We start from the raw sequence: 21,636 nt of genomic DNA on the forward strand, positions 1-21,636 counted from the left end.
GAATCTGTGTGAATTCACCCTTTTTTATTCGTTTTTTACATTAAAAAAATTATATTCCAGGGGGAACACGGGGGGGGGGGGGGGATCAGAAGCAGGCAGAACAGGGAGGGGAATCAGTGTCGGGGGAGCCATTACAGGAATGATGCCCTGTGTCAGTGTCTCTCCCTGCAGCAGCTGAAAGCTGGCAGGAGGGGGAGAAATTCGCTTTCAGCTGCTGCAGAGAGCTGCACAGGGCATCCTACTGCCTCTCAGCCAAACCACACTAATGCCTCCTGCTGTTTGGGCCCCCCTGTGTGCCCGGGCCCCTACAGGAGGACTGGTGGTCCCCCCCTATCAGCAGCCCTGTCAATGAGCATATCATTAGCCGTGAGAGAAGGAATCAGTTTGCGGAAGATTTGATGTAGATAAGAGACCATTTCAGAGGGGGGAAGGGATTCAGGTATCCCCCATTAATTTTAATATTGTTCCGCCTAGAGCGGTCCTCGAGGTCTGCGATTTTCAGGCGCATCATGCGAATGGTTGCGGCTTGCTCATCCTGGATATCCACTATGTCATTAAAGGCAGTGTAAAGGTGCTGTTCAATGTGATCCGTGCATTCCTCCAGGTTAGCAATCTGGTCATTTAAGTGGTTAATGGATACTGTCAGATGATGTTGAAAATCGGGCTGCAGAGAAAGTAGCATGGCTTGGATAGCATGCTCTGCGGCTGGATTATCAGTGGAGGGATAAGCAGCAAGGGAATGAGAAGACTGGAGCTCTGGTGTGGAACTAGAGGTCCCAGCACTGCTGTGCTTTTTCACAGGGGGCTATTTGGTAGGAGAGAGATCTGGAGAGTCTGCTGTCCGCTTACCTCTGTCCCCTGGGGAGGGTGTTGTAGCTGGTTGTGTTTCCTCCAGTTCCTCCATCTCGCATGAGGGAAGCTCAGCTGAGGGAGAAGCAGTCTGGCTTTTCTGCGGCGCCAGGTCTCCACATTCCCGGACAGTGCCATCTTTGTCTGCAGCTTGTATGGGCTGCATATAGAAATCCAGACGGCGGGTTCCCTTGGCATGGGATTTCCTGTTGGGCATAATACGGAGGGTGTCCTGGGCTTTGTCCTCTGGTCTGGAGGTCCATTTCTGGCGCTGGGAAGGCTGGAGTGGCTGTATGGAGAGGTGGAAGAGAAGAGCCTGTGAGTCAAGCGGCCATCTTTACTCGCGGCCAGGTCACGCCCCGCCTGCAAATCTATTCGTTTTAATACAATTCAAACTGATCTAATTTAAATGACACAGGCAAAAAATAAAATAAAAAAATAACCCTTTTACCTGGCCGGTTCAACACTTATGTGTTTTCACCACACTGCTATGCACATCACATGTGATGCAAATTCAGCCCTACAGTTTGAACGGCTGAAATCGCATTGCATTCGCACAAAAATTGTGCGAATGCTGGAATCGGATTTTCACACTCATGCAACTCAATTCCATCCGATATCACAGTTTGCGCTGCGTTCTGCAAATCGATTTGGAGGTGTCATTAACTTCATGTTAAAACCTGAAGCAGTTGGCAAGTAAATGCCAGTGATTTCAGTACCCTCACAGCAATTGCTGCAGATCCCACATCACTCCTGCATGAACCCGGCCTTATTCTATTTATTAATCAGTAGAAACATTCTGCTATTAACCCAATGAAAATCATGGTTGTCAGTGATTGGTGTCAGAATCACACCACCCTGAGTTGTCATTCAAGGCAGTGGGGGAGATTGTGTAATCAGCACTCATCCTCCTCCATTCATCATTTCTGTTTCTCCATAAGGAGGAACAGGTAAGGATTAACCTCACTGACAATACAATGTAATGACCTCACATAACACCCAATATTATGACATCATCTCTCAGCTCAGGGAGACATTATTTACTTTTAGGCTTTATTATTTATTTTGTTTACCAAAATAAAAAATCCACCCTTTTTACACTTTTTTGAGTCTATTCACTTTTTTCCCCAATATTCTTTTATTGAAATTTGGCTTTTAACATACAAAGAGTAAAACAATGCATATGAAATTGAAACGTGAATACATGAGAATATATATGTACATAGAAGAAAAGCAGGAACAGGTTTTATTGTACTTTTCAACAAAAAGGAATGTAGGGTTAGAAATGCCATTAACCATTCTCTTAGGGGGGTACCCTGAGCGGGGAACAGAGACTGAGGAGAGAGGGAGGATAGGGATGGAAAGGGTAGACCAGCTATTTTGTGTCAAGGGTATAGCTGATCAATATGATTTTGTTAGTAGATAGCCATAAAAACCGGATGGCTCTATACGGTCTAAAGGTAAAATATAATAGATGTTGTGGGGAAGTGCGACAGCTAATTAAGGGTTGACTAGGCAGCAGGCTAGGTACTTAGTTGTGCTCTGGGGTCTGATAACCAGAACTGCCATTTTCGGTGGAATTTTTCAATATTCATATGTATTTTGGCAAAGAGGTATTTCATATGAGCATGATCATTGATTATGTCAATGGCCATACCAAGGGTGGGAAAAGAGGTCTGTTTCCAGAGTCGGGCCATGCCGAGAGTCCTAAACCGAAGAGAGCCATCTGCGGGACCAGTGCATTAGGAGTTTGAGTAACATCATGAATGAGAGTGGAAATGCTCCTCCAATATGGAGCAATGGAGGGGCATTCCCACCTTATATCGAGAATATCACCATCAATATGGCAGTTTCTCCAGCATTTCTGTGATTGAATTGGGAAAATGCGAGACAGCCTTATGGGTGTGTAGTACCAGCGGTACAAGAGTTTCATCATTGTTTCCCAGTGAGAAATGTTCCTGAAAAAGCTAGTGGAAGCACAAATCGCCTAGTGCCAGAGGGAGGTAGGTATTGAAATTTGTAGGGTGGTTTCCCAGTAAGTCATGGCTGAGGACTTTTCATTTTTGAGGGGGCCTGAAAGCAGATCATAAAAGTGGGATATACCTCGGAGCTTGGGGAGAGTTAGGTAGAAGAAAGTGATGACGTCCTTAGTTTGTGATTGAGGTGTAAAGCAGATGTTTGAGAGGATATGTCGTATTCTGAGGTACAAATAGAAGTCCTTGTTAGGGATACCATAGTGGTGAGAGAGGTACTGGAAAGATTGGAGTTGTTGGCCCTGAAAAAGATCTCCAATGTTGTGGAGGCGAGCTGTAGTCCATTGCTATAGAGGGAGGTGAGGAGAAAGGAGTTAAAGGGCTGTAAGCGGAATGTGAGCCAATACTTGAGGTGAAGGACACTAGAGAGTTGTTGTACGGCTTTTCATGTCGAAACTGTAGCATTTATGGTGGCAAGGAAAGAACGGGCTGGATGGGATCCTAGCCACACAGCTGTTAATACCAAGGAGGGATGGTGGAGAAGCGCTCAAGTTTCTACTTGAAGCAAGGAAGCTCCGGATTCTCCAGACCACCATTTTTTCGCTTGGTCTAGGATGGTCGCCTTGTAGTAGAGCTTAAGGTTGGGGGCTCCAAGCCCTGCAAATTTTTGTGGTATGGTGAGGAGGGCATTTTTGATGCAGGGTTTCCGTGCAGACCATATAAAGTGGTTGAGGAGTTTTTGAAGCTTGGTTAGGTCCGATTGCAAGATGGGTAGCGGGAGAGTCCTAAAGAAGTACAATATATGTCGTAGCAAAGACATCTTGGACAGGGCTATGCGGCCCGCCTAAGAGGTTTTCACCATAGCCAGTGATTTAGATACATTTTGTAGCTTCTGGCATAGCAACAAAAAGTTAGTACAAAAGAGCATTGTAGAAGGAGAGGTTAACTGAATGCCCAGGTAAGTCAATGATGAATTGGGAGCCCAGGAAAAAAGGGAGATTTTAGAGATCTCTGTCTTTAGGCATGGAGGGATGGAGACTCCTAACATTGCAGATTTCAAGTGGTTAAATTTATACATAGAGATGAGACTGAAACTTTCAAGCAATTCACATAATGGGGGTATTGATTTGAGGGGCTCTGTGAGGCAAATGATGATGTCGTCAGCCTATAGGCCAATCTTGTGGAATACTTGTCCTACTGTCAGTCCTGTAATGTGGGGGTGTGAGTGTATGGCTTGGGTTCGATGACCAGTGCAAAGATTAGGGGTGATAAGGGGCACCCCTGACGGGTTCCAATGTTATGGGAAAGGGGGTGGATAGCATGTCCTATTTCCAAACTTTAGCGCTGGGGGTTGAATATTTTGTGAGGTGGCCGCTGAGATATCATTATACAATGAGATTTTGGTAAAAGGCTCCGGGAGGAAGCGCATTTTTCTTGCTACACACATAATATTTTCTTTGGTGCGAGAAAAATCCACTCGGGCCAGAATGTCTCTCGGAGTGTGAATTCTGTGAGCCCGGTCAATGAGCATATCATTAGCCGTGAGAGAAGTAATCAGTTTGCGAAAGATTTGATGTAGATAAGAGACCATTTCAGAGGGGGGAAGAGATTCAGGTACCCCCTAATTTTAATATTGTTCCGCCTAGAGCGGTCCTCGAGGTCTGCGATTTTCAGGCGCATCATGCGAATGGTTGCGGCTTGCTCATCCTGGATATCCACTATGTTATTATGGGCTTTAATGGCAGTGTAAAGGTGCTGTTCAATGTGATCCATGCATTCCTCCAGGTTAGCAATCTGGTCATTAAAGTGGTTAATGGAAACTGTCAGATGATGTTGAAAATTGGGCTGCAGAAAAAGTAGCATGGCTTGGATAGCATGCTCTGAGGCTGGATTATCAGTGGAGGGATAAGCAGCAAGGGAATGAGAAGACTGGAGCTCTGGTGTGAAACTAGAGGTCCCAGCACTGCTGTGCTTTTTCACAGGGGGCTGTTTGGTAGGAGAGAGATCTGGAGAGTCTGCTGTCCGCTTACCTCTGTCCCCTGGGGAGGGTGCTGTAGATGGTTGTGTTTCCTCCAGTTCCTCCATCTCGCATGAGGGAAGCTCAGCTGAGGGAGAAGCAGTCTGGCTTTGCTGTGGCGCCAGGTCTCCACATTCCCAGTCGGCGCCATCTTTGTCTGCAGCTTGTATGGGCTGCATATAGAAATCCAGCCAGCGGGTTCCCTTGGCATGGGATTTCCTGTTGGGCATAATACGGAGGGTGTCCTGGGCTTTGTCCTCTGGTCTGGAGGTCTGTTTCTGGCGCTGGGAAGGCTGGAGTGGCTGTATGGAGAGGTGGAAGAGCAGAGCCTTTGAGTCAAGCGGCCATCTTTACTCGCGGCCAGGTCACGCCCCCTGCGAGTCTTTTCATTTTAATACAATTCAAACTGATCTAATTTAAATGACACAGGCAAATTTTTTTTTTTAAATAACCCTTTTACCTGGCCAGTTCAACACTTATGTGTTTGCACCACATTGCTGTGCACATCACATGCGATGCAAATTCAGCCCTACAGTTTGAACGGCTGAAATCCCATCGCATTCGCACAAAAATTTTGCGAATGCTGGAATCGGATTTTCACACTCATGCGACTCAATTCCATCCGATATCACAGTTTGTGATGCGTTCTGCAAACCGATTTGGAGGTGTCATTAACTTCATGTTAACACCTGAAGCAGTTGGCAAGTAAATGCCTGTGATTTCAGTACCCACACAGCAATTGCTGCAGTTCCCACATCACACCGGCATGAACCCGGCCTTATTCTATTTATCAATCAGTAGAAACATTCTGCTATTAACCCAATGAAAATCATAATTGTAAGTGATTGGTGTCAGAATCTCACCACCCTGAGTTGTCATTCAAGGCAGTGGGGGAGATTGTGTAATCTGCACTCATCCTCCTCCATTCATCATTTCTGTTTCTCCATAAGGAGGAACAGGTAAGGATTGACCTCACTGACAATACAATGTAATGATCACACATAACACCCAATATTATGACATCATCTCTCAGTTCAGGGAGACATTATTTACTGTTAGGCTTTATTATTTATTTTATTTACCAAAATTAAAATTTCACCCTTTTTACACTTTTTTGAGTCTATTCACTTTTTTTTCCCAATATTCTTTTATTGAAATGTTGGCTTTTAACATACAAAGAGTAAAACAATGCATATGAAATTGAAGCAGGTGGGGCCCGCTTCCTTTGAAACGTGAATACATGAGAATATATATGTACATAAAAGAAGAGCAGGAACAGGTTGTATTGTACTTTTCAACAAAAAGGAATGTAGGGTTAGAAATGCCATTAACCATTCTCTTAGGGGGGTACCCTGAGGGGGGAACAGAGACTGAGGTGAGAGGGAGGATATAGGGATGGAAAGGGTAGACCAGCTATTTTGTGTCAATGGTATAGCTGATCAATATGACTTTGTTAGTAGATAGCCATAAAACCCGGATGGCTCTATACCAGGGGTGTCCAAACTTTTTTCAAAGGGGGCCAGATTTGATTAAGTGAACATGCGTGAGGGCCGACTATTTTGTCTGACATTCTTTGAACCATTAAGATTCGGTCTAAGTGTGTTCGTCTGAGCAACTAATACACGGCCCAACAAGAATTCTCTTGCCTTTGTGGCTGTGTGTGGTGAAGAGATGATCTTGGGCGTGTTATTTGGATACACTGTATATATTTCTTTTGTGGCCCCAACGAATCCCAGAGCGCTGCTTAGGACTAAGGATGAGCTTGGGCGTGTTATTTGCATATACCGTATTTATTAGCGTATAACACGCATGGGCTTACCATTGCCACGAATGCAGCCTTACCATTGCCACAAATGCAGCCTTACCATTGCAACCTCACATGTGCCATGAATGCAGCCTTACATGTGCCATGAATGCAGCCTCACATGTGCCATAAATGCAGCCTTACCATTGCCATCAGTGCAGCCTAAACGATGCCCATTTGCAGCCTCGGAGGGCAGAGGGAGGGGGGCGGGACGAGTGCCGACAGATTACAAACAGGAGAATCTCTTGTTTACCCTGTGGCCTCTTTAATACAAAGTCCCGCCTCCTATGATAGACAGAACAGTTGTCCAATGGCATCCCAGGAGATGGGACTTCCAATAGAGATGCTGCTGAGTAAACAGGAGATTCTCTTCGTGTAAACTGACAGCGCTCAGCCTGTCCCCTCCAAGGCAGCGCCAATAAATACAGTATATATCTTTTGTGGCCCTAGGGGCCACAAACAATATATATATCCAAATCCCCAGGGGGGCCATATTAAATCAACAGGGGGGGCGCATTTGGCCCCCGGGCCGGACTTTGGACATGCCTGCTCTATACGGTCTAAAGGTAAAATAAAAAAGATGTTGTGGGGAAGTGCGACATCTAATTAAGGGTTGAGTAGGAGGCAGGCTAGGTACTAAGTTGTGCTCTGGGGTCTGATAACCAGAACTGCCATTGTCGGTGGAATTTTTCGATATTCATATGTATTTTGGCAAAGAGGTATTCCATATGAGAATGATCATTGATTATGTCAATGGCCATACCAAGGGTGGGAGAAGGGGTCTGTTTCCAGAGTCGGGCCATGCCGAGAGTCCTAAACCGAAGAGAGCCATCTGCGGGACCAGTGCATTAGGAGTTTGGGTAACATTATGAATGAGACTGAAAATGCTCCTCCAATATGGAGCAATGGAGGGGCATTCCCACCTTATATGGAGAATATCACCATCAATATGGCAGTTTCTCCAGCATTTCTGTGATTGAATCGGGAAAATGCAAGACAGTCTTATGGTGTGTAGTACCAGCGGTACAAGAGTTTCATCATTGTTTCCCAGTGAGAAATGTTCCTGGAAAAGCTAGTGGAAGCACAAATTGCCTAGTGCCAGAGGGAGGTAGGTATTGAAATTTGTAGGGTTTTTTTTTTTTTTTTAAAGCTTTATTTAAAACTCCACATATATACATAGTCACATTACATTACATTTAAAGAAAAAAAATATTTACAAAGTTTTGTACAATGCCATTTTATATACTTTTCCACATCGTTTTGAAATTTGTAGGGTGGTTTCACAGTAAGTCATGGCTGAGGACTTTTCATTTTTGAGGGGGCCTTAAAGCAGATCATAAAAGTGGGATATACCTCAGAGTTTGGGGAGAGTTAGGTGGAAGAAAGTGATGACGTCCTTAGTTTGTGATTGAGGTGTAAAGCAGATGTTTGAGAGGATATGTCATATTCTGAGGTACAAATAGAAGTCCTTGTTAGGGATACCATAGTGGTGAGAGAGGTAATGGAAAGATTGGAGTTGTTGGCTCTTAAAAAGATATCCAATGTTGTGGAGGCGAGCTGTAGTCCATTGCTGTAGAGGGAGGTCAGGAGAGAGGAGTTGAAGGGCTGTAAGCGGAATGTGAGCCAATACTTGAGGTGAAGGCCACTAAAGAGTTGTTGATTGGTTTTCCATGTCGAAACTGTAGCATTTATGGTGGGAAGGAAAGAACGGGCTGGATGGAATCCTAGCCACACAGCTGTTAATACCAAGCAGGGATGGTGGAGAAACGCTGAAGTTTCTACTTGAAGCTAGGAAGCTCCGGATGCTCCAGACCACCACTTTTTCGCTTGGTCTAGGATGGTCGCCTTGTAGTAGAGCTTAAGGTTGGGGGCTCCAAGCCCTGCAAATTTTTGTGGTATGGTCAGGAGGGCATTTTTGATGCAGGGTTTCTGTGCAGCCCACATAAAGTGGTTGAGGAGTTTGTGAAGCTTGGTTAGGTCCGATTGCAAGATGGGTAGCGGGAGAGTTCTAAAGAAGTACAATATATGTCGTAGCAAAGACATCTTGGACAGGGCTATGCGGCCCGCCCAAGAGGTTTTCACCATAGCTAGTGATTTAGATACATTTTGTAGCTTCTGACATAGCAACAAAAAGTTAGTACAAAAGAGCATTTTAGAAGGAGAGGTTAACTGAATGCCCAGGTAAGTCAATGATGAATTGGGAGCCCAGGAAAAAGGGGAGATTTTAGAGATCTCTGGCTTTAGGCATGGGGGGATGGAGACTCCTAACATTGCAGCATTCGAGTGGTTCCATTTATACATAGAGATGAGACTGAAAGTTTCGAGCAATTCACATAATGGGGGTATTGATTTGAGGGGCTCTGTGAGCCAAATGATGATGTCGTCAGCGTATAGTCCAATCTTGTGGCATACTTGTCCTACCGTCAGTCCTGTAATGTGGGGGTGTGAGCGTATGGCTTGGGTTCGATGACCAGTGCAAAGATTAGGGGTGATAAGAGGCACCCCTGACGGGTTCCATTAGTTATAGGGAAGGGGGTGGATAGCATGCCCGATGTCCAAACTTTAGCGCTGGGGGTTGAATATTTTGCGAGGTGGCCGTTGAGATATCATTATACAATGAGATTTTGGAAAAGGGCTCCGGGAGGAAGCGCATGTTTCTTGCTACACGCATAATATTTTCTTTGGTGCGAGAAAAATGCACTCGGGCCAGAATGTCTCTAGGAGTGTGGATTCTGTGAGCCCGGTCAATGAGCATATCATTAGCCGTGAGAGAAGGAATCAATTTGCGGAAGATTTAATGTAGATAAGAGACCATTTCAGAGGGGGGAAGGGATTCAGGTACCCCCCTAATTTTAATATTGTTCTGCCTAGAGCGGTCCTCGAGGTCTGCGATTTTCAGGCGCATCATGCGAATGGTTGCGGCTTGCTCATCCTGGATATCCACTATGTTATTATGGGCTTTAATGGCAGTGTAAAGGTGCTGTTCAATGTGATCCGTGCGTTCCTCCAGGTTAGCAATCTGGTCATTTAAGTGGATAATGGAAACTGTCAGATGACGTTAAAAATCGGGCTGCAGAGAAAGTAGCATGGCTTGGATAGCATGCTCTGAGACTGGATGATCAGTGGAGGGATAAGCAGCAAGAGAATGAGAAGACTGGAGCTCTGGTATGGAACTAGAGGTCCCAGCACTGCTGTGCTTTTTCACAGGGGGCTGTTTGGTAGGAGAGAGATCCAGAGAGTCTGCTGTCCACTTACCTCTGTCTCCTGGGGAGGGTGCTGGAGCTGGTTGTGTTTCCTCCAGTTCCTCCATCTCGCATGAGGGAAGCTCAGCTGAGGGAGAAGCAGTCTGGCTTTGCTGCGGCGCCAGGTCTCCACATTCCCGGTCGGCGCCATCTTTGTCTGCAGCTTGTATGGGCTGCATATAGAAATCCAGCCGGCGGGTTCCCTTGGCATGGGATTTCCTGTTGGGCATAATACGGAGGGTGTCCTGGGCTTTGTCCTCTGGTCTGGAGGTCTGTTTCTGGCGCTGGGAAGGCTGGAGTGGCTGTATGGAGAGGTGGAAAAGCAAAGCCTGTGAGTCAAGCGGCCATCTTTACTTGCGGCCAGGTCACGCCCCCCCCTGCGAGTCTATTAATTTTACTACAATTCAAACTGATCTAATTTAAATTAAAAAAAAATAACCCTTTTACCTGGCCGGTTCAACACTTATGTGTTTGTACCACATTGCTGTGTACATCACATGTGATGCAAATTCAGCCCTACAGTTTGAATGGCTGCAATCGCATCGCATTCGCACAAAAATTGTGCGAATGCTGGAATCGGATTTTCACACTCATGCGACTCAATTCCATCCGATATCACAGTTTGCGCTGCGTTCTGCAAACCGATTTGGAGGTGTCATTAACTTCATGTTAACACCTGAAGCAGCTGGCAAGTAAATGCCTGTGATTTCAGTACCCACACAGCAATTGCTGCAGTTCCAACATCACACCGGCATGAACCCGGCCTTATTCTATTTATTAATCAGTAGAAATATTCTGCTATTAACCCAATGAAAATCATGGTTGTCAGTGATCAGTGTCAGAATCGCACCACCCCGAGTTGTCATTCAAGGCAGTGGGGGAGATTGTGTAATCAGCACTCATCCTCCTCCATTCATCATTTCTGTTTCTCCATAAGGAGGAACAAGTAAGGATTGACCTCACTGACAATACAATGTAACGCTCGCACGTAACACCCAATATTATGACATCATCACTCAGCTCAGGGAGACATTATTTACTTTTAGGGTTTATTATTTCTTTTATTTTCCAAAATTAAAAATGTACCCTTTTTTGAGTCTATTCCTTTTAATACAATTCAAACTGATCTAATATAAATGACCCAGGATTCCTTTCCCATGATTCCTGTGTGATATCTGCATGCAGGAAGTGACACGCCAGAGGATGCAGAGAAATTGTTATGTAGCGGACTGCTCCTGTCGGGCAGGCGCTGCTTTAAATTTATAGGGGGTCTGAGTGTTAGTTGACTCAGGCATGTGTAATTTTGACTAAATTTAGCCTCTGTTTCAGCCACGGCTGTGCTGGGAGTAACCACCAATGTTCGCCTTGGGATGTTGTTATCACTCCAGGCCAAGGGTGGCAGCAGCAGAGTCAGGGTGTATTGGGTGTCCCCCCTCGGCAGCCAATCAGTGGGGGGGATCGTCCCGCTGTGCATGCTGGGGAGGGGTGCTTAAAAACAGACACCACTGGACCGGGGTCGTAGGTCTGTCGTCCCAGAGCGACGACCTGGCCGGGGGTGTGTGCTCTGGGGTCTGATAACCAGAACTGCCATTGTCGGTGGAATTTTTTAATATTCATATGTATTTTGGCAAAGAGGTATTCCATATGAGCACGATCATTGATTATGTCAATGGCCATACCAAGGGTAGGAGAAGAGGTCTGTTTCCAGAGTCTCCGCAGATGGCTCTCTTCGGTTTAGGATTCTCGGCATGGCCCGACTCTGGAAACAGACCTCTTCTCCTACCCTTGGTATGGCCATTGACAATGGAGCAATGGAGGGACATTCCCACCTTATATGGAGAATATCACCATCAATATGGCAGTTTCTCCAGCATTTCTGTGATTGAATCGGGAAGATGCGTGCCAGTCTTATGGGTGTGTAGTACCAGCGGTACAAGAGTTTCTTTATTGCTTCCCAGTGAGAAATGTTCCTGGAAAAGCTAGTGGAAGCACGAATTGCCTAGTGCCAGAGGGAGGTAGGTATTGAAATTTGTAGGGTGGTTTCCCAGTAAGTCATGGCTGAGGACTTTTCCTTTTTGAGGGGGCCTGAAAGCAGATCATAAAAGTGGGATATACCTCAGAGTTTGGGGAGAGTTAGGTGAAAGATAGTGATGACGTCCTTAGTTAGTGATTGAGGTGTATAGCAGATGTTTGAGAAGATATGTCGTATTCTGAGGTACAAATAGAAGTCCTTGTTAGGGATACCATAGTGGTGAGAGAGGTACTACAAAGATTGTAGTTGTTGGCCCTGAAAAAGATCTCCAATGTTGTGGAGGCGAGCTGTAGTCCATTGCTGTAGAGGGAGGTCAGAAGAGAGGGGATGTAAGCGGAATGTGAGCCAATACTTGAGGTGAAGGCCACTAGAGAGTTGTTGTACGGCTTTCCATGTCGAAACTGTAGCATTTATGGTGGGAAGGAAAGAACATGCTAGATGGGATCCTAGCCACACAACTGTTAATACCAAGGAGGGATGGTGGAGAAAGGCTGAAGTTTCTACTTGAAGCCAGGAAGCTCCGGATTCTCCAGACCACCATTATTTCGCTTGGTCTAGGATGGTCGACCTTGTAGTAGAGCTTAAGGTTGGCAGCTCCAAGCCCTGCAAATTTTTGTGGTATGGTGAGGAGGGCATTGTTGATGCAGGGTTTCCGTGCAGACCATATAAAGTGGTTGAGGAGTTTGTGAAGCTTGGTTAGGTCCGATTGCAAGATGGGTAGCGGGAGAGTCCTAAAGAAGTACAATATATGTCATAGCAAACACATCTTGGACAGGGCTATGCGGCCCGCCCAAGAGATTTTCACCATAGCCAGTGATTTAGATACATTTTGTAGCTTCTGACATAGCAACACAAAGTTAATACAAAAGAGCATTGTAGAAGGAGAGGTTAAAAGAATGCCCAGGTAAGTCAATGATGAATTGGGAGCCCAGGAAAAAGGGGAGATTTTAGAGATCTCTGTCTTTAGGCATGAGGGGATGGAGACTCCTAACATTGCAGATTTCGAGTGGTTCAATTTTTACATAGAGATGGGACTGAAACTTTCGAGCAATTCACATAATGGGGGTATTGATTTGAGGGGCTCTGTAAGCCAAATGATGATGTCGTTAGCATATAGGCCAATCTTGTGGGATACTTGTCCTACTGTCAGTACTGTAATGTGGGGGTGTGAGTGTATGGCTTGGGTTCGATGACCAGTGCAAAGATTGGGGGTGATAAGGGGCACCCCTGACAGGTTCCATTAGTTATGGGGAAGGGGGTGGATAGCATGCCCGATGTCCAAACTTTAGCGCTGAGGGTTGAATATTTTGTGAGGTGGCCGTTGAGATATCATTATACAATGAGATTTTGATAAAGGGCTCTGGGAGGAAGCGCATGTTTCTTGCTACACGCATAATATTTTCTTTGGTGCAAGAAAAATGCACTCGGGCCAGAATGTCTCTAGGAGTGTGGATTCTGTGAGCCTGGTCAATGAGCATATCATTAGCCGTGAGAGAAGGAATCAATTTGCGGAAGATTTGATATAGATAAGAGACCATTTCAGAGGGGTAAGGGATTCAGGTACCCCCCTAATTTTAATATTGTTCTGCCAAGAGCGGTCCTCGAGGTCTGCGATTTTCAGGCGCATCATGCGAATGGTTGCGGCTTGCTCATCCTGGATGTCCACCAACGGCGGATCCAGGGGGGGCAACAGGGCAATTGCTCCCCCCCCCCCCCGAGACAATCATGTCACATTGGCTTTAAAAAAACAAAAAAATAAAATTTTATAATTTTTTTTAAAACTGCTTTGCAGTGCCTGCAGCTGCCGCTGCTGAGTCTCTCACTCTCTCTCTGTCATCACCAGGGCTGATCTGGCGCAGCCCGGTAGGCTGCCTGTCCTGAGGCTGCTTGGAGCTGTAGCTGACTGCAGCGCTCCCCCTCTCTCCTGCGTGTATGACACCGGGCATCTCTCGCTGTGTGTGAGAGCTGGGTCTGTCTTCGGCTGTGCTGCCTGTGCTAGACCTGCTTGTGTGATAGTAGATGGAGATGGAACACTGATTGAATCAGTGTTTTGTCTATCACACAAGCCCGTCTAGGGGGGGACCTTGCTAGAGCACACTGCCCTGCCGAACACAGACCTAAAGCTCCTGTTTGTTCCATGACACACGTCGAGAGAGGAGATACCTGCTGTGTGTGATCGAGGCAATGCCATGGTGAGTGCCATGCACAGTGAGGCTTCATTCATATACAAAAGGGGGGCTGCATTAATATACAAAGTGGGGCTGCATTCATATACAAAATGGGGCTGCATTCATATACAAAACGGGGCTGCATTCATATACAAAGTGGGGCTGCATTCATATACAAAGTGGGGCTGCATTCATATACAAAGTGGGGCTGCATTAATATACAAAAGTGAGACTGCATTCATAGACAAAAGTGGGACTGCATTCATAGACAAAAGTGGGACTGCATTCATAGACAAATTGGGACTGCATTCATAGACAAAGTGGGGCTGCATTAATATACAAAAGTGGGGCTGCATTAATATACAACAGTGGGGCTGCATTAATATACAAAAGTGGGGCTACATTTATATACAAAAGTGGGACTGCATTTATATACAAAAGTGGGGCTGCATTTATATACAAAAGTGGGACTGCATTTATATATACAAAAGTGGGACTGAATTTATATACAAAAGTGGGACTGAATTTATATACAAAAGTGGGGCTGCATTCATATACTAAAGTGGGGCTGCATTCATATACAAAAGTGGGGCTGCATTTATATACAGAAGTGGGACTGCATTTATATACAAAAGTGGGACTGAATTTATATACAAAAGTGGGACTGCATTTATATACAAAAGTGGGACTGCATTCATATGCAAAATTGGGGCTGCATTCATATACAAAAGTGGGACTGAATTTATATACAAAAGTGGGACTGCATTTATATACAAAAGTGTGACTGAATTTATATATACAGTGTGACTGAATTTATATACAAAAGTGGGGCTGCATTTATATACAAAAGTGGGGCTGCATTTATATACAAAAGTGGGACTGAATTTATATACAAAAGTGGGACTGAATTTATATACAAAAGTGGGACTGCATTTATATACAAAAGTGGGGCTGCATTCATATACACAAGTGGGACTGAATTAATATACAAAAGTGGCACTGCATTTATATACAAAAGTGGGACTGAATTAATATACAAAAGTGGGGCTGCGTTCATATATACAGTGGGGCTGCATTCATATGTACAGTGAGGCTGCAATGATGGGCACTGATGAGGCTGCATTGATCTCTTGTACCATGTCTTCAGTCTCTGACCATCTCTTGTACCATGTCTCCAGTCTCTGACCATCCCTTGTACCATGACCATCCCTTGTACCACGTCTGCAGTCTCTGACCATCCCTTGTACCATGTCTGCAGTCTCTGACGATCCCTTGTACCATGTCTGCAGTCTCTGACCATCTCTTGTACCATGTCTGCAGTCTCTGACCATCTCTTGTACCATGTCTGCAGTCTCTGACCATCTCTTGTACCATGTCTGCAGTCTCTGACCATCTCTTGTACCATGTCTTCAGTCTCTGACCATCTCTTGTACCATGTCTCCAGTCTCTGACCATCCCTTGTACCATGACCATCCCTTGTACCACGTCTGCAGTCTCTGACCATCCCTTGTACCATGTCTGCAGTTTCTGACCATCCCTTGTACCATGTCTGCAGTCTCTGACCATCTCTTGTACCATGTCTGCAGTCTCTGACCATCTCTTGTTTCATGTCTGCAGTCTCTGACCATCTCTTGTACCATGTCTGCAGTCTCTGACCATCTCTTTGTACCATGTCTGCAGTCTCTGACCATCTCTTGTACCATGTACCATTTAAGTGGTTAATGGAAACTGTCAGATGACGTTGAAAATCGGGCTGCAGAGAAAATAGCATGGCTTGGATAGCATGCTCTGAGGCTGGATTATCAGTGGAGGGATAAGCAGCAAGGGAATGAGAAGACTGAAGCTCTGGTGTGGAACTAGAGGTCCCAGCACTGCTGTGCTTTTTCACAGTGCAGCCCTCCACCCCTGCCAGCTAGAGAGCCCTTCAAGGTTTCTTAGGGAGAACTGCCGCTCCAGTTAGCAGCCTCCGCCAATACTAGCCCCTCCAGACCCTCCGTCAACCCGGCGGATTTGCACTGTCCTACCCTGACCCATTACAGGGCAGTACCAGCTCCTCCTACCGGATCGCCAACAGGGATAGCACTTACACCGGCCAGCCAGAAGGCCGGACTAGAACTCTGCAAAAAGACCAGACCAAGCGCAGCCACCCATCCTCACCAGGAGCACCCTTCCAGATATCTCAGACACAACCATAGGCCGGCCCCCAGTATCTGTCGGGCAGCACAGCGTAGTCCCTGCTGAAACTATCCTTCCAAGGTGCAATGATGTCATTGGATTTCATCCACCCTCCCCATGTAGGAGGTGCTTCAGCGCTCCTCCGACAACTGATAAGAACAGATACTACACTTTTTCTTTCAATACATTTTTATTAGTATTCAAGTAATATACATCGAAAATCAAATGCATTGTTATGTCACATACATAAAATGTGTCAGTAGGTAACACACATAGGATCAGAAAAAATAAATTATTTATCAACACAAGTGAACTCATGTATAGGTAAGCAGTTAGTCATATAGATACATTTGATTAAAACAAAGATACATACTTCAAAGCATTAAGCAGAGTAATCATCTAGATCAGTGGTTCTCAACCTGGGGGTCGGGACACCCTCGGGGGTCAAATGATGATTTGCCAGGGGTCACCAAATCCTGGGCTGTTCCTGAAGCCCGCATCACTTTCCCAGCCTTTCTGCAGCTGCCCAGCAGGGCTGTCTCTGGAGCCTGTGGCCACCCAGCTGGGCTGTTTCTGGAGCCCACGGCCGCCCACTCAGCCTCTTCGCAGCCGCCCATTCAGTTCACAGCATGGCTGGGGGGCAGAGACTAGAAGTCCGCTGACTGGTGAGGATTGTGAGGTGAGAGGGGCTGGAGAACACTCTATGTCCTGATTTTAGCATAGGTGTCACTGCTACGAGATGCCACCAAGTCAGAGACACATTGAGTAACACTAGCTGCGATTATAGTTGCCATTAAAAGTCCCCACTACAGTTCTCAGATCAGCAGATGACCTTAATCAAGAGCACCTAAGTTGGCTGATCAGAACTCCCCCCAGCATTGCCACTCATACCATTCCCCCCCACCAAGGAGTAAGAGAAGGAATTAAAATAGAGAATACATGGAAGGGAGAGGAAAAGAGGGGAGGAAGAAAGAAAAAAGGGAGAGAAAGAATAAGAGAAAAATCAAGAAAAACAGCTAGAGAGAGGGATGGGGAAAAAACAATAAATTAGGATAGCGAGAGATAAAAGGGAAAGAAAGTAGAACAAAGAGAAAGAGTGGTACATCCTAAAATGTACCATATGAGGTTTTGATACTGTACGAGTGGAGGAGACTCAGGGAGCGCTAAATTTCCGTGGGTTAGGGGCGCAAATTACTTTTCTTGCATTGGGTGCTGGCAACGCACGCTGCGAAAATTTTACGGTTAGGGGTCCCCACAACTTGGGAAATTGTTTCAAGGGGTCACGGCACTAAAAGGTTGAGAACCACTTATCTAGATGAACGCAGTGTGTATTCTATGTATAAATAAAGGTATTGAATATCAGTACAACCTAAGCTATTCTCCCGGCAATAATGATACTCAGGTATACAAGTTTCATATAGGGAAACATAAATGACGACAATTGATAGGCACGACACATGTACTAATGCCTATACACTGTTTTCATACCAATTTTTCCAAGGGGCCCAGGATACTTTGTGCTTAGGCAAAGTATGTAATGAAATGGCCATTATTTTCTTGTAGGTGAAATGCATACTACACTTGATCTTAGCCAAAAGGCAGAGATTGCTGCAGTTCCTATACTACAGAAGCATGATCACAGCCTTATTCTATTTATTAACCATTAAAAATGTTCTGCTGTTAAACTAATGAAAATTGTGGCTGTCAGTGATTTGTGTCAGAATCACACCACCCTGAGTTGTCATTCAAGGCAGTGGGGGAGATTGTGTAATCAGCACTCATCCTCCTCCATTCATCATTTCTGTTTCTCCATAAGGAGGAACAGATAAGGATTAACCTCACTGACAATACAATATAATGATCTCACATAACAGCCAATATTATGACATCATCACTCAGCTCAGGGAGACATTATTACTGTTAGGCTTTATTATTTATTTTATTTTCCTAAATTAAAATGTCCCCCTTTTTACACTTTTACACTTTTTTTATTCTGTTTCCTTTTAATACAATTCAAACTGATCTAATATAAATGACCCAGGCAAAAAAAAAACCCTTTTACCTGGCCGGTTCAACACTTTATTTGTTGCCAAACATTGCATGTGGTTCGCACCACATTGCTGTGCACATCACATGCGATGCAAATTCAGCCATACAGTTGGAAAGGTGTGAAATTGCATCGCATTCGCACAAAAATGGTGGGAATGCTGAAATCGGATTTTCACACTCATGCGACTCAATTGCATCCGATTTCACCACTCGCACTGCGTTCTGCAAACTGATTTTGAGGTGTTATTAACTTTATGTTAACACCCAAAGCAGTCGGCAAAGAACTTCCTGCAATTTGGGCACCCACACAAAGATTGCTGCAGTTCCCATACTACATAAGCATGAACACAGCGTTATTCTATTTATTAATCATTAAAATTATTCTGCTGTTAAACTAACAAAACTTGTGGTTGTCAGTGATTGGTGTCAGAATTGCACCACCCTGAGTTGTCATTCAAGGCAGTGGGGGAGATCGTGTAATCAGCACTCATCCTCCTCCATTCATCATTTCTGTTTCTCCATAAGGAGGAACAGGTAAGGATTAACCTCACGGACAATACAATATAACGCTCGCACGTAACACCCAATATTATGACATCATCACTCAGCTCAGGGAGACATTATTTACTTTTAGGCTTTATTATTTCTTTTATTTTCCAAAATTAAAAATGTACCCTTTTTTGAGTCTATTCCTTTTAATACAATTCAAACTGATCTACTATAAATGACCCAGGATTCCTTTCCCATGATTCCTGTGTGATAGCTGCATGCAGGAAGTGACAAGCCAGAGGATGCAGAGAAATTGTTATGTAGCGGACTGCTCCTGTCGGGTAGGCGCTGCTTTAAATTTATAGGGGGTCTGAGTGTTAGTTGACTCAGGCATGTGTAATTTTGACTAAATTTAGCCTCTGTTTCAGCCATGGCTGTGCTGGGAGTAACCACCAATGTTCGCCTGGGGGTGTTGTTATCACTCCAGGCCAAGGGTGGCAGCAGCAGAGTCAGGGTGTATTGGGTGTCCCCCTCGACAGCCAATCAGTGGGGGTGATCGTCCCACTGTGCATGCTGGGGAGGGGTGCTTAAGAAACAGACACCACTGGACCGGGGTCATCGGTCTGTCGTCCCAGACGGACGACCTGGCCGGGGGTGCGTCCTCTGGGGTCTGATAACCAGAATTGCCATTGTCGGTGGAATTTTTCAATATTCATATGTATTTTCGCAAAGAGGTATTCCATATGAGCATGATCATTGATTATGTCAATGGCCATACCAAGGGTGGAAGAAGAGGTCTGTTCCCAGAGTCGGCCATGCCGAGAGTCCTAAACCGAAGAGAGCCATCTGCGGGACCAGTGCATTAGGAGTTTGGGTAACATCATGAATGAGAGTGTAAATGCTCCAACAATATGGAGCAATGGAGGGGCATTCCCACCTTATGTAGCGCCCCCCTACTCTCAGTATGGGCGCTAAACTAAAATTTGTGGGGAATGGGAGGCTTAATCACTCCCATTCACGAATTATGGAAATTTAGGCTGCTGCCAATTCCAGAATCTCTCCTGTAGGTCAGTCTGCGCGCCAGGGGTGCGTTGACACCCCTGGGCGGCAGTTGGCGCTAGAGGGGTTCTGGGGGATCCACCTCCTTTCAGCAGCCAATCAGGGTTTTTTTTCCCTCGTTGGGCATGCTGGAAAGGGTGATATATCTGCGGCGGCCGCTTTTGGCAGGTTGTTCTTGCGGGGCCCGAGTTCCAGGTGCGGTACCCACCTTCAGGGTACGCAAATCCATGGGCCCCGCCATGCCGAGGTCATGCATCATGCACCTTAATTAGAGAGGGACCCCAGCGGCTTGCTGGGTCCCAAACTGTTGCTGAAAGGATCCCAAGCTATAGAAGCTGTGCGGTGGGAATTGGCTCGGGAGAACCTAGAACCAGAGGTTGTCCGGAAAGCCTAGACGAACCACCAGGGATCCAGTCACCACACCGTATGACAGGTATGCTCAAGCTGTCAGTGGGTGACATTGATTGAACTTACTGGGAGGATCTGATCAAACTGACTTTTCTAAATCCTAAATTGTCCAGCCTGTGGCAGAGGCCTGTATCCTCCCAGTCATTTTGTTTGCAAGTGACGCTCCGGTTGCAGGGCCTGAGATAACTGCCTGTCCGGGGGCACTTTACCCACCCTGATTGGGTGGCGACGAATTTATCTGCATTATTGCTGAGAGCAGGCTTGCTCTCTCCTAACATCCAAAGGCCTGATACTAAAGTTCCTCTACGCTCATCAGCCTTTTTCCTGTCGTGTGCCCTGTTGATGTTGGCCAGTTTGGGCCTTGGAATAAAGCTTTGAAACTCTGGCAGAGCAGATCTTCTCTCAGCAGCCAATTAGAGGATGTTTTCCCTCGCGGGGGCATGCTGGGGGAGGGTATATCTGGAACAGAGGTCATGTGCTGAGGTCCTACCTTCAGGGTACGCGCATCCATGGACCCCGCCGGCGCGGCCCACCTGGCCAGAGCTGAACTCTGCAATGAACCTCATCCTGATGAGAGAAGGGACCTCAGCATTCCACTGGGTTCCAAGGCCTATTGAAAGAATCCCAGCCTGGGATCGGGTGTCCGGACCACTGACAGATATGCTTGCTGTCATTCGGGGACCATTCATAGAAAAGTCTACAGGGAGGATTCTCTTTCCTTATTCACTCAAGTCCTCTATTGAAATTGGCCCGTGGCAGGGGCCCTAGAGACAGGTCTGTGTGAGAGACCTGTTCCTCCCAGTATTATCCTAAGTGACGCTCCGGCTGCCAGGCCTATCATAGGGGGTCTGTCCGGGGGCACATCACCCACTCAGAGTAGAGTGGCAACGTAACTAAATTGGTTCGATGCAGAGCAGTGTACTGCTCAGTTCTATATCCGGGCCCGATACCGCATGGTTTTCTTCTTCTTCCTTCATCAACTTTTATATCCCCAAATTGTGTTGATGGCCGTGTTTGGCCTGGGCAATAAAGCATTGAAACCTTTTATTGAATGTCTGGACCTCCACTCACTGTTGCTATTCTCACTGTTACACCCCTAGACACTGCCAGGGTAACTTAGTAGGCCGATTCCCAAATCAACCAGCGGCTCCTTCGGGGGTATCGCTACAGGTGGTTTCCCAGTAAGTCATGGCTGAGGACTTTTCCTTTTTGAGGGGGCCTGACAGCAGATCATAAAAGTGGGATATACCTCGGAGCTTGGGGAGAGTTAGGTGAAAGAAAGTGATGATGTCCTTAGTTAGTGATTGAGGTGTAGAGCAGATGTTTGAAAGGATATGTCATATTCTGAGGTACAAATAGAAGTCCTTGTTA

At 45.8% G+C, this 21,636-nt stretch overlaps 5 non-coding genes across 5 annotated transcripts; all 5 read right to left on the reverse strand.

The window, feature by feature from the left end:
• Window positions 1-1,690: 1,690 nt before the first annotated feature.
• LOC120934150 lies at window positions 1,691-1,822 on the reverse strand. Its single transcript, XR_005748300.1, has one exon. It is a non-coding gene; the product is annotated as a U8 small nucleolar RNA (small nucleolar RNA).
• A 3,867-nt stretch (window positions 1,823-5,689) lies between these two features.
• On the reverse strand, window positions 5,690-5,821 carry LOC120934175. Its single transcript, XR_005748323.1, has one exon. It is a non-coding gene; the product is annotated as a U8 small nucleolar RNA (small nucleolar RNA).
• Window positions 5,822-10,722: 4,901 nt separating this feature from the next.
• Window positions 10,723-10,854, reverse strand: LOC120934170. The gene has a single exon (XR_005748319.1). It is a non-coding gene; the product is annotated as a U8 small nucleolar RNA (small nucleolar RNA).
• A 7,122-nt stretch (window positions 10,855-17,976) lies between these two features.
• On the reverse strand, window positions 17,977-18,108 carry LOC120934160. Its single transcript, XR_005748309.1, has one exon. It is a non-coding gene; the product is annotated as a U8 small nucleolar RNA (small nucleolar RNA).
• Window positions 18,109-18,734: 626 nt separating this feature from the next.
• LOC120934161 lies at window positions 18,735-18,866 on the reverse strand. The gene has a single exon (XR_005748310.1). It is a non-coding gene; the product is annotated as a U8 small nucleolar RNA (small nucleolar RNA).
• Between the last annotated feature and the right edge of the window lie 2,770 nt (window positions 18,867-21,636).

This window comes from Rana temporaria, chromosome 3, assembly GCF_905171775.1.
Source record: "Rana temporaria chromosome 3, aRanTem1.1, whole genome shotgun sequence".
Taxonomy (NCBI): domain Eukaryota; kingdom Metazoa; phylum Chordata; class Amphibia; order Anura; family Ranidae; genus Rana; species Rana temporaria.